Source organism: Leucopleurus acutus (assembly GCF_964270905.1).
Source record: "Leucopleurus acutus genome assembly, chromosome: 14".
NCBI classification, from domain to species: Eukaryota; Metazoa; Chordata; class Mammalia; order Artiodactyla; family Delphinidae; genus Leucopleurus; species Leucopleurus acutus.
Genome location: NC_139156.1, coordinates 431,749 through 440,178, shown reverse-complemented (window position 1 = coordinate 440,178; position 8,430 = coordinate 431,749).

Below are 8,430 nucleotides of genomic sequence, written 5' to 3'. Positions count from 1 at the left end.
CAATCGTCCTGCATGGAACCTCAGGCCTCAGAGACTGTGCTGGGCCTACCTGGAGCGGGTGGGTGCGAAGGACCCCATCGGTCCTGCCCCTGGGAGCTCGAGCTGGGAGGCGGTGTCCTTAGGGTTCAGCCTCTGTTCCCCCCAGCCCCAGCTCTGCCCTCAGGGGTGAGGGCCTGGCCAGCAGACATGGGGGGTGGGGACTTGGAGGGGGGCGCCTGTTGTTTGTTCGCGTTCCTGGGAAGTCTGTGCTCCGCCTGGAACGGATCAGCTCTTCATGCAGGGACGCAGAACGTGTGGTGTAATATCACTGCATTTATTCACTGATCCGTTCACTGAACAAACACCAGCGGGGCTTCTGCCGGGTGTGGCCGGGCCCTGGAATGCAGCCCTGGGAGGGACCGACTCGTCCTTGGCCCTTGGGAAGCAGGAAGTGACTCTGGAGAAGACCCCTTTGGGGCCCTGACCCCAGCGTAGGCCACGCCCCCAGCCCCAGGCCACGCCCCCAGGTCGTGCCCCGCCTCCCCCCAGCCCCAGACTGCATACGGGGTTTTCAGGCCTTGGGGTGTGGGGTTGGGAGTTAGTTCCCCGGGGGCTCTTGGAGGTCGGGCGCCACTGTCCCGGGACTAGACACCTCCGGGCCCGGGTCGAGGCCTGAGTGGGCGGTTCAGAAGGCAGGTGAAGCCCAGCGGCCACTTGTCTGAAGTGCATCCCCTGAGCTGCCCGTATCAGACAAAACAGGGCACTGGTTTGTTGGTAAACTGCAAAGTGTGATGTTTCTATAAACCGTTTATTTGGGGGGTAGTTTTAGATACACAGGATATTGCAAAGGTGTTTTAGAGGGTTCCCTGGATTCCCCTACACCCCACACCTGCGAAGGTTGCATGTAAAGATAAATGTATTTGTTCATACTCTGGAAGTTTGGCTTCCCTGCAGGGAGGAGATGGGTCAAGATGGGAGGTGACCCTGAGGCGTCCCGCTGCCCTGCGGCCTCAGGGAGCAAGGGTCCTGCTTGTCACAGGAGCCGGCTGGTGGCTCAAGGTAGGGGAGGGGTGGGAACTGCCGCCGGCAGAGATGGCTGCAGGCCTGGTCTGGCTGTCCCTGGAGGCTCCCAGGTGTGGGGCAGGACTTAACAGGTGTGGCTGCGAGAAGAGGATGGTAGGGTCAGACTCAGGCCTCAGCCTAGTGAGGCCCCATCCTCACCTGCCACCTTGCTCCCCTTCCCCTGGGCAGGGCGACCACAGACAGGCACAGGGGATGCTGTCCTTGCTGGCCAGGTCCCTTGCCCAGGAGCACATCCAGGCTGTGTGGCCCTGCGGGGGGCGGCACCCGGGACCAGCTGTGCACGCAGTACTGGGTGGGGTCCGGGCCCCAGACCTATAGCCCACCAGAATTCCGCAGGGATCACCTCTGCTCCCGGCCCAGGGGATGGCCACCTGTTATCAGCCCAGAGAATGAGGGTGCCCCCAGGCCAGCCAGAATCCCTGCCTGCCTCGCCCCTGCCCACCTTCCTGCTCTCCTCCCTGCAGCCTCTGAGCCCCGGCCCAAGCTACCCCTGCTCCTTCCTCCCAGAGCTGGGCAGGGGCGGGGGGCTTCTGAGGTGCCCTGCAGGGCGGAGCCCTCTCCCCGGGCCTGGCGCCTGCCATGGTGCCCATACACAGCCTCGGGCCCCTCCTGCAGGAGCGCCATCTCCCACCTCCCGTCTGCCCGGGCCTTGCTACTTCCTCTCCCTCTCCTCCAGCCGAGCGTCACAGGACAGCGTTTCAGGTCACTGGGAGGCCTCTTGGGCATGGCTCCCCTCCACACACCACGCAGCCTCTTGCACGCAGAGACACACACGCACAGATACACAGAGAGCCCCCCCCACACCTGCAGCTCCCAGAGCCCGAGGACCCTGCAGTGCAGGGTAGGAGCTCTCAGCCTGATGGCCCCCACACAGGACTCCCAGGAGGTGCCTCTCAGGATGTGGCCCTTGGGTCGCGTGGCAGCCTCTACCTTGTGAGGGGTCCCAGGCACCGCACCAGGAGGGGCTTCTTCGAAATCTGGGGCCATGAATGCAGAGACATTATCTGGCCACAGGCCTCCGTGGCTGAACCTCAGGCTGACCAGATGAAGGCGCGGGACAGCCGTGGCCAGACCGAGTGCCGACCGTCCCCCTTGCCCCCCACGGGTGCTTGCCCCCCTCAGCTGGGACGGTGGTTCTCAGGTTCCCGGCTCCCCCACCTCCGTGGCAGCACCCCTGGGAAGCAGGACCACCCCTGCCTCACATGCCAGGCCCACACCCAGAAGCAGGGGCTCTCCTGTCCCCTACAGCCCTCGCAATACCTCCTGGGCCCTGTCATGGGCACGGCCTGCCCCATGTCCCCTTCCCAGCGAGGCCTCCCTGGACCACCAGCCCTGGTGGCCACACCCGTCCTTCCCAGCCCGTAAGACCACTAGTGGTACGATGCCTCTCCTTTTCCCCACCGCCCTACCACAGGGGGCGTTCCTGTGCTCAGCGGGAGTCCTGTACGTGGATCTGGAAAGTGCTCCGTGAGCATCTGTTGGTGAACGAATTTGTTGAATTTGTTGTAGGCCGAGGGCGCCCAGAGCAGGCTGGGCTTGGGGTGCGGGCTCTCCGTCCAGACCCCTGGGAAGCCACGGGGTAGAGGATGCAGGTGCCCGTCCCCAGGGACACCCCCGCCCCAGCCTCTCTTGGAGGTGGTGGCTGCCCGGGCACTGCCTCCTGTTGGGGGAGAGAAACGTTCCTCTACCCTTCTCGGTTCTTCTGGCTGGTCTAATAATCAGATAGGCATAAGGCAGATAAACAGGAGAAAAACAAACAAATCTGATTTTGTACGTGCGAGGCTCCATGTGGACCTAAGTCTGTGATCAAAACAGACTGTTTATATATCTTTTTAGACAAAGAATCAATTCTTTGTGAAGATTTGACACAACAAAGGGATTTTTGCTTGGGGTGGCGAATGAATGGAGAAGGAACAAGTTTGATTACGCAGCAACTTGGCCTTGAGTTCCCTGTCTCCGGCCCAGAGGATGCCCTCCATCCCCCTGCCTGTGGGGATGCTTCTCGTGGGAGTTTGTTTCCTGCTTTCAGGGAGACAAAGGAGGGTCAGAATGTCCTTTGCGTACTGACTGTTTCTCAAGTAACTTTAATTCAAAATAGTCAATATGCCACCTTGGCGTATTTTGGGGTGGGCTGCTCCGAGCCCCTTCACACCCCGTGCCCCTCCCAGCCCGCTGTGGTGGTCACTGGGCTGGTGGGCGGTTGACAGCTGTCTCCGTGGGTGCTCATGGGTACGGTGGGGGGCCAACCCCGCCACCCCTCTTCTGTCCTCCCTCGGGGGCCACGTGGCAGCTGCCTGGCCACCCCGGCTGCTTCTCACCATATGCTCCTGACGCTGACGGCCGCTGGACCCACCCCATGAGGCCCTTCCTTCCGTGGAGTCTCCCCTCCCCCAGGTTAGGGCCGGGCAGCAGTGGGGTGGGGGGGGCTTTGTGACCAGGCCTGGCCTGCTCCCACCAGGCCCAGGGTCTGGAGTGCAGCAGACCATCACTGAGGCCTCCTGACCTCAGACGGGGAGGGCTCAGGGGCTCCTGGGGTCCTGGGTCAGGTCGCTCCCCCACTGGGGGCTCTGCTGGCAGTGGCCCCTGGAAGGGCTGGTCTGGGGGCTCTGTGGTGCCTTGCCCAGGCCCTGAGACCTTCCCTGCTCAGAGACTGGACATGTTGTTTTAGGGGAGCCTCCCAGGCTCCAGAGCCTGCTGGGAGGGGCTGAAGGTGCAGTGATGCCTGTCTAGCAGAGCCTGCCTGGGGGTGGGGGCATCACCCAACGCCTGGTGGTCACTCCAGTGCTATCAGATGTCCCCGTAGACGCAGCCTCAACCGGCCCACGTGGACAACCCTGTAATGTCCATGTTCGCTCAAGTGAGAGTCAATTTACTGCACATCTATTTAAAATATCTGTGGCAATAGCCTGTTACATTAATAATGTTATAAAGGCCGCGAGGCTTACAATGCTGAGTGCCTACAGCACAGCGTGGCTGGACTCTCGGAGTCCACCCCAGGCTTGGGGTCAGCCCTGTCTGTGCACAGACGCGCCCCTGCAAATCCTGCCCCCGTCGGAAGGCCACACACCCTGCTGCCAGGGGCAGGTCCTCCGGCTCTGGGCTGTCCAGGGGCCACCACGCTCAGTCCCTTTCTTGCCAGGACGGCGGGCACGCAGCTGGGGGGTCTCAGTCTTGCTGCAGGTCAGGAGTCGGGGGTCTCACCCCCTTCTGGGGACACTGACCTGTGGGGACATGGCCGGCCAGCTGAGTCAGAGTGGGGATAGGGCCCAGCTTCCCCAGACTTCAGAGTTGCCCCAACCTTTACAGTGAGGTACATGGTGGGGGTCAGACCAGACATAGGCTGGGGTGCCAGGCAGTGGCCTGGTGTGGTGGAACTCTGCAGGGTGGTTGAGGAGTTGAGGAGGCTGTCCCTGGGGGTGCTGTCCCTGGGGGTGCTGTCCCTGAGGGGGTGCTGTCCCTGGGGAGTGCTGTCCCTGAGGGGATGGCTGTCCCTGGGGGGGGCTGTCCCTGGGGACTGCTGTCCCTGAGGGGATGGCTGTCCCTGGGGGGGGCTGTCCCTGAGGGGGTGCTGTCCCTGGGGGGTGTTGTCCCTGGGGGGGGGCTGTCCCTGGGAGGGCTGTCCCTGAGGGAGGCTGTCCCTGAGGGGGTGCTGTTCCTGGGGAGGGCTCTTCCTGAGGGGTGCTGTCCTTGGGGGGGCTGTCCCTGAGGGGGTGCTGTCCCTGAGGGGGGCTGTCCCTGGCGGGGGCTGTCCCTGGGAGGGCTGTCCCTGGGGGTGCTGTCCCTGTGGGGGGCTGTCCTTGAGGGCGTGCTGTCCCTGAGGGGTGTTGTCCCTGGGGGGTGCTGTCCCTGGGGGGGGTCTGTCCCTGGGGGGGCTGTCCCTGAGGGGGGCTGTCCCTGTGGGAGGCTGTCCCTGGAGGGGACTGTCCCTGGGGGGGGCGCTGTCCCTGAGGGGTTCTGTCCCGGGGAAGGCGGTGCTGCCTCAGGCTGAGTTCAGCTGCGTAGAAAGTGGATGTGTCCCCTGTGGGTGGCGTTGGGGAAGGGCAAGTCCACCACAGGGCAGTGGACACTGGGCCTCACAGTCTGTCTGCAGTGGACACCTCCGTGTAACTGCTCTGCCCAAGAGGAGCTGCGGCCCCCAGCAGCTCAGTCCAGACAGGGCTACCGAGTCCTTAGCCCTTTGTCTTTGGCTTTTCTAAAATCGCATTCAGACTCCACCTTGACCTGTGGTGTTCCTGCCCTGTCACCCGCCCGAGGTGCCAAAGGACCTCAGCACACCGACTTGGTAGAAAGCTGACACCATGAGAAGTGGCCACTGGCTGCCCAATAGGAAATGCTAGATGGGTGAGGGGTTAGGCCAGCGTCCTGCTGTGGCCTTGAAAACAGAGAAGGAGTGAGTCCCTGGCTGCCCGCCTGCCCGCAGCGAGGGCTCTCAGGGTCTGGAACGTGGGAGTAGGGCTCCTCCTGTGGGGGCACGTGCCCCCCTGCAGCCTGCTGTGCACACCTGGGGGCCTTCCCTGCCTCTGGGGTCTGGGAGGGGCCCGGCCTGCGCTCCAGGCACAGCTCAGCAGGAAGCCGGGCCCCCAGCACCATCTCCGACCCTGGTCAGGGGCCCCTCTCCACCTGCCCTCGCCTGGCGTGGGCTTCGCAGGGCCCAGGGCTCTCCTGCCATCCCACCTCGAGGACTTTGAAGCCCAGAACCCCTTCTGGGGTCGTGGGGCAGGCCCTGGCCAGGGGCGGTCCCTGAGCCTGGAGCTGTACCTGGGGCTGGGCGTGGTCCAGGTGTGGACACAGCTGACCCGTGGCAGAGGGGCCCGTCATGTGTGGAGTGACATGGGTGGAGCTCGGTTCTCCCTCCTTCCCTCCCTTCCTTCCCCAATATGTCTGCTGCCTGGCAGCCCGGACACAGAGATGCCCGCCGTGTCCACCTCATGGAGCCCTGCCAGGCGGGACCAGTGAGTCCAGACGCAGCGCCTGTGCTGGGGGCTGCTGGGGAGGGGTGCGAGTCCGTGGGGGCCTGACTCAGAGGTGCCACCTGAGGTCTGGAAGCAAAGAGGGAAGGCGTGACTGGCAGAGGGGACGGAGGCTTGGTGTGGCCGGAGCGCTAGGACTGAGGGGCTTGGAGGGTAAGGGGCCAAGGGAGCTCGGGGACAGCAGATCTGGGGACCCCGTAGGCCAGCAGGCCCCACTCCCCCCAGGCAGCACCCGTGGCTGTCCAGACACTGTTCAGAGGCTCAGACAGCAGCGGGCCGAGGTCATCCAGTCCAGCCTTGATGCGAGGGAAGAGGCGGGCAGCCCTCCCGCGTCCCAGGAGAGCAAAGACCAGCCTCAGGGGGTGTGGTCAAGCAGGGCACGAGGACAGGATAGAGCAGGAGTGGGGATGGGGGTGTCAGCTCACTCCCTGTTTTTCCACATCAAGGGCTTGGGGTAACAGCAGAAAACGAACCCAGCCCAGTAGAGGCGGGAGCCCTCTGGGCTCTGCTCTAAGGAAACACGCCAAGCCCCACAGGCACCAGCGCACTGGGCTCCGGCAGGAAGCAGTTCCTCCCTGCATGGTCAGCATCTTTTTGTCACAGCCGTGGTCACGTGGAACTGCCGCTGGGGCCGTCCAAGGGAGTCCAGAGCTTGCAGGCCCCGTTCCTGTGTTCTGAGTGCTCTGGTTACCAGTGAGCTTCCTTTAACTCTATCTTGCCCATATGCCATCTTGGTTTTTTAAATGGAGATATAATACACATACCACGAAGTCTTCCATTTTAAAGTATACACTTTAGTGGTTTTCATTGTATTCACAAAGTTATGCAGCCATTACAATGATCTAATTCTGGAACAATGGTTAAGAATCTGCCTGCCGGGGCTTCCCTGGTGGCGCAGTGGTTAAGAATCCGCCTGCCAATGCAGGGGACACAGGTTTGAGCCCTGGTCTGGGAAAATCCCACATGCCGCAGAGCAACTAAGCCCGTGCACCACAACTACTGAGCCTGCGTTCTACAGCCCGTGAGCCACAACTACTGAGCCCGTGTGCCACAACTACTGAAGCCCACACACCCAGAGCCCGTGCTCTGCGACAAGAGAAGCCACAGCAATGAGAAGCCCACGCACCGCAACGAAAAGTAACCCCCGCTCGCCACAACTAGAGAAAGCCTGCCGTCCCACCTCGAGGACTTTGAAGCCCAGAACCCCTTCTGGGGTCGTGGGGCAGGCCCTGGCCGGGGGCGATCCCTGAGCCTGGAGCTGGACCTGGGGGTGGCGTGGTCCAGGTGTGGACACAGCTGACCCATGGCAGAGGGGCCCGTCATGTGTGGAGTGACATGGGTGGAGCTCGGTTCTCCCTCCCTCCCTCCCTCTCTTCCCAAATACGTCTGCTGCCTGGCAGCCTAGACACAGAGATGCCTGCCGTGTCCACGAAGACTCAATGCACCCAAAAACAAATAAATAAAATAAATCAATTAAAAGAAATAGAAATAATTAAAAAAAAAAAAGAAATTCAGGCAAGGCTGTATTGGGGCCCCTGCTGCAGCAGGGGGCAGTGAGAACTAACAACAGGTTCCCTTGCGTGCTGGCTCCCTGGCGGGGGCGGGGAAGAGAGGGGGCTAGTTGGCTCCTCATATGGGGTGAGGGTAGGGGCGTGTCCAGGGGTGGGGCCGGAGGTGTGGCTTAGGTGGTTTGCCCACCCCTAGGTGGTGGTGTGTGCAGGCGGCATGTGCAGTGCTCAGCTTTTGCTCCAGGCTCTTCAAAAGTGGCAGTTGGGTTTTTTGGTTTCTCTGTATCTTTTGTCCAGAATTTGTCCCAACTGCCATGCACGCAGTTCTTTTTAGTCCCACACAGTTTTTTTGTATTTTCTTGCTCCAGGAGGTGTGTGTCCAGGTGCAAGCACTGCTGCAGCACTGCTGCAAACGGTCCCAGGTCCCAGCTTGTCTCACCTGCAGCCCTGGGCCTTGCTGAGAAGCAGTCCACAGCTGGGCACTGGGCCTGACTACCTGCCCGGCTGGGAGAGGCGGTGGCCCCAAAGGGATGGCACAGGGGTCAGGGCACACAAAGCTGGTGGCCCTGGGAGTCCTCTTGGGAGGCCCAGAGCCAGGCCTGGCTGGGAGGGCAAGAGGTCCTGAACGGCCTGCCCCTGTGCCGCCTGGAAGGAGGCCTTCCAGCCAGCAGAGCAGTGCTTGCTAATGCCCTGCAGCAAGAAAGCGCCAGAGGCGGGGCCCCAGAGGCGGGGAGGGGCAGAGAGTGGGGTGCCCTCCCTCTGGGTGAGAGCGGGCCGGCAGGCAGGTGCAGCTGTCGGGGGAGGGGGTGGTGGGGGGGGTGGGGGTGGGGGCGGTGGTGCTGACTTGGACAGGGCGGGCGCATGTCCCCCCCCACCCGCCGTGTCCCACC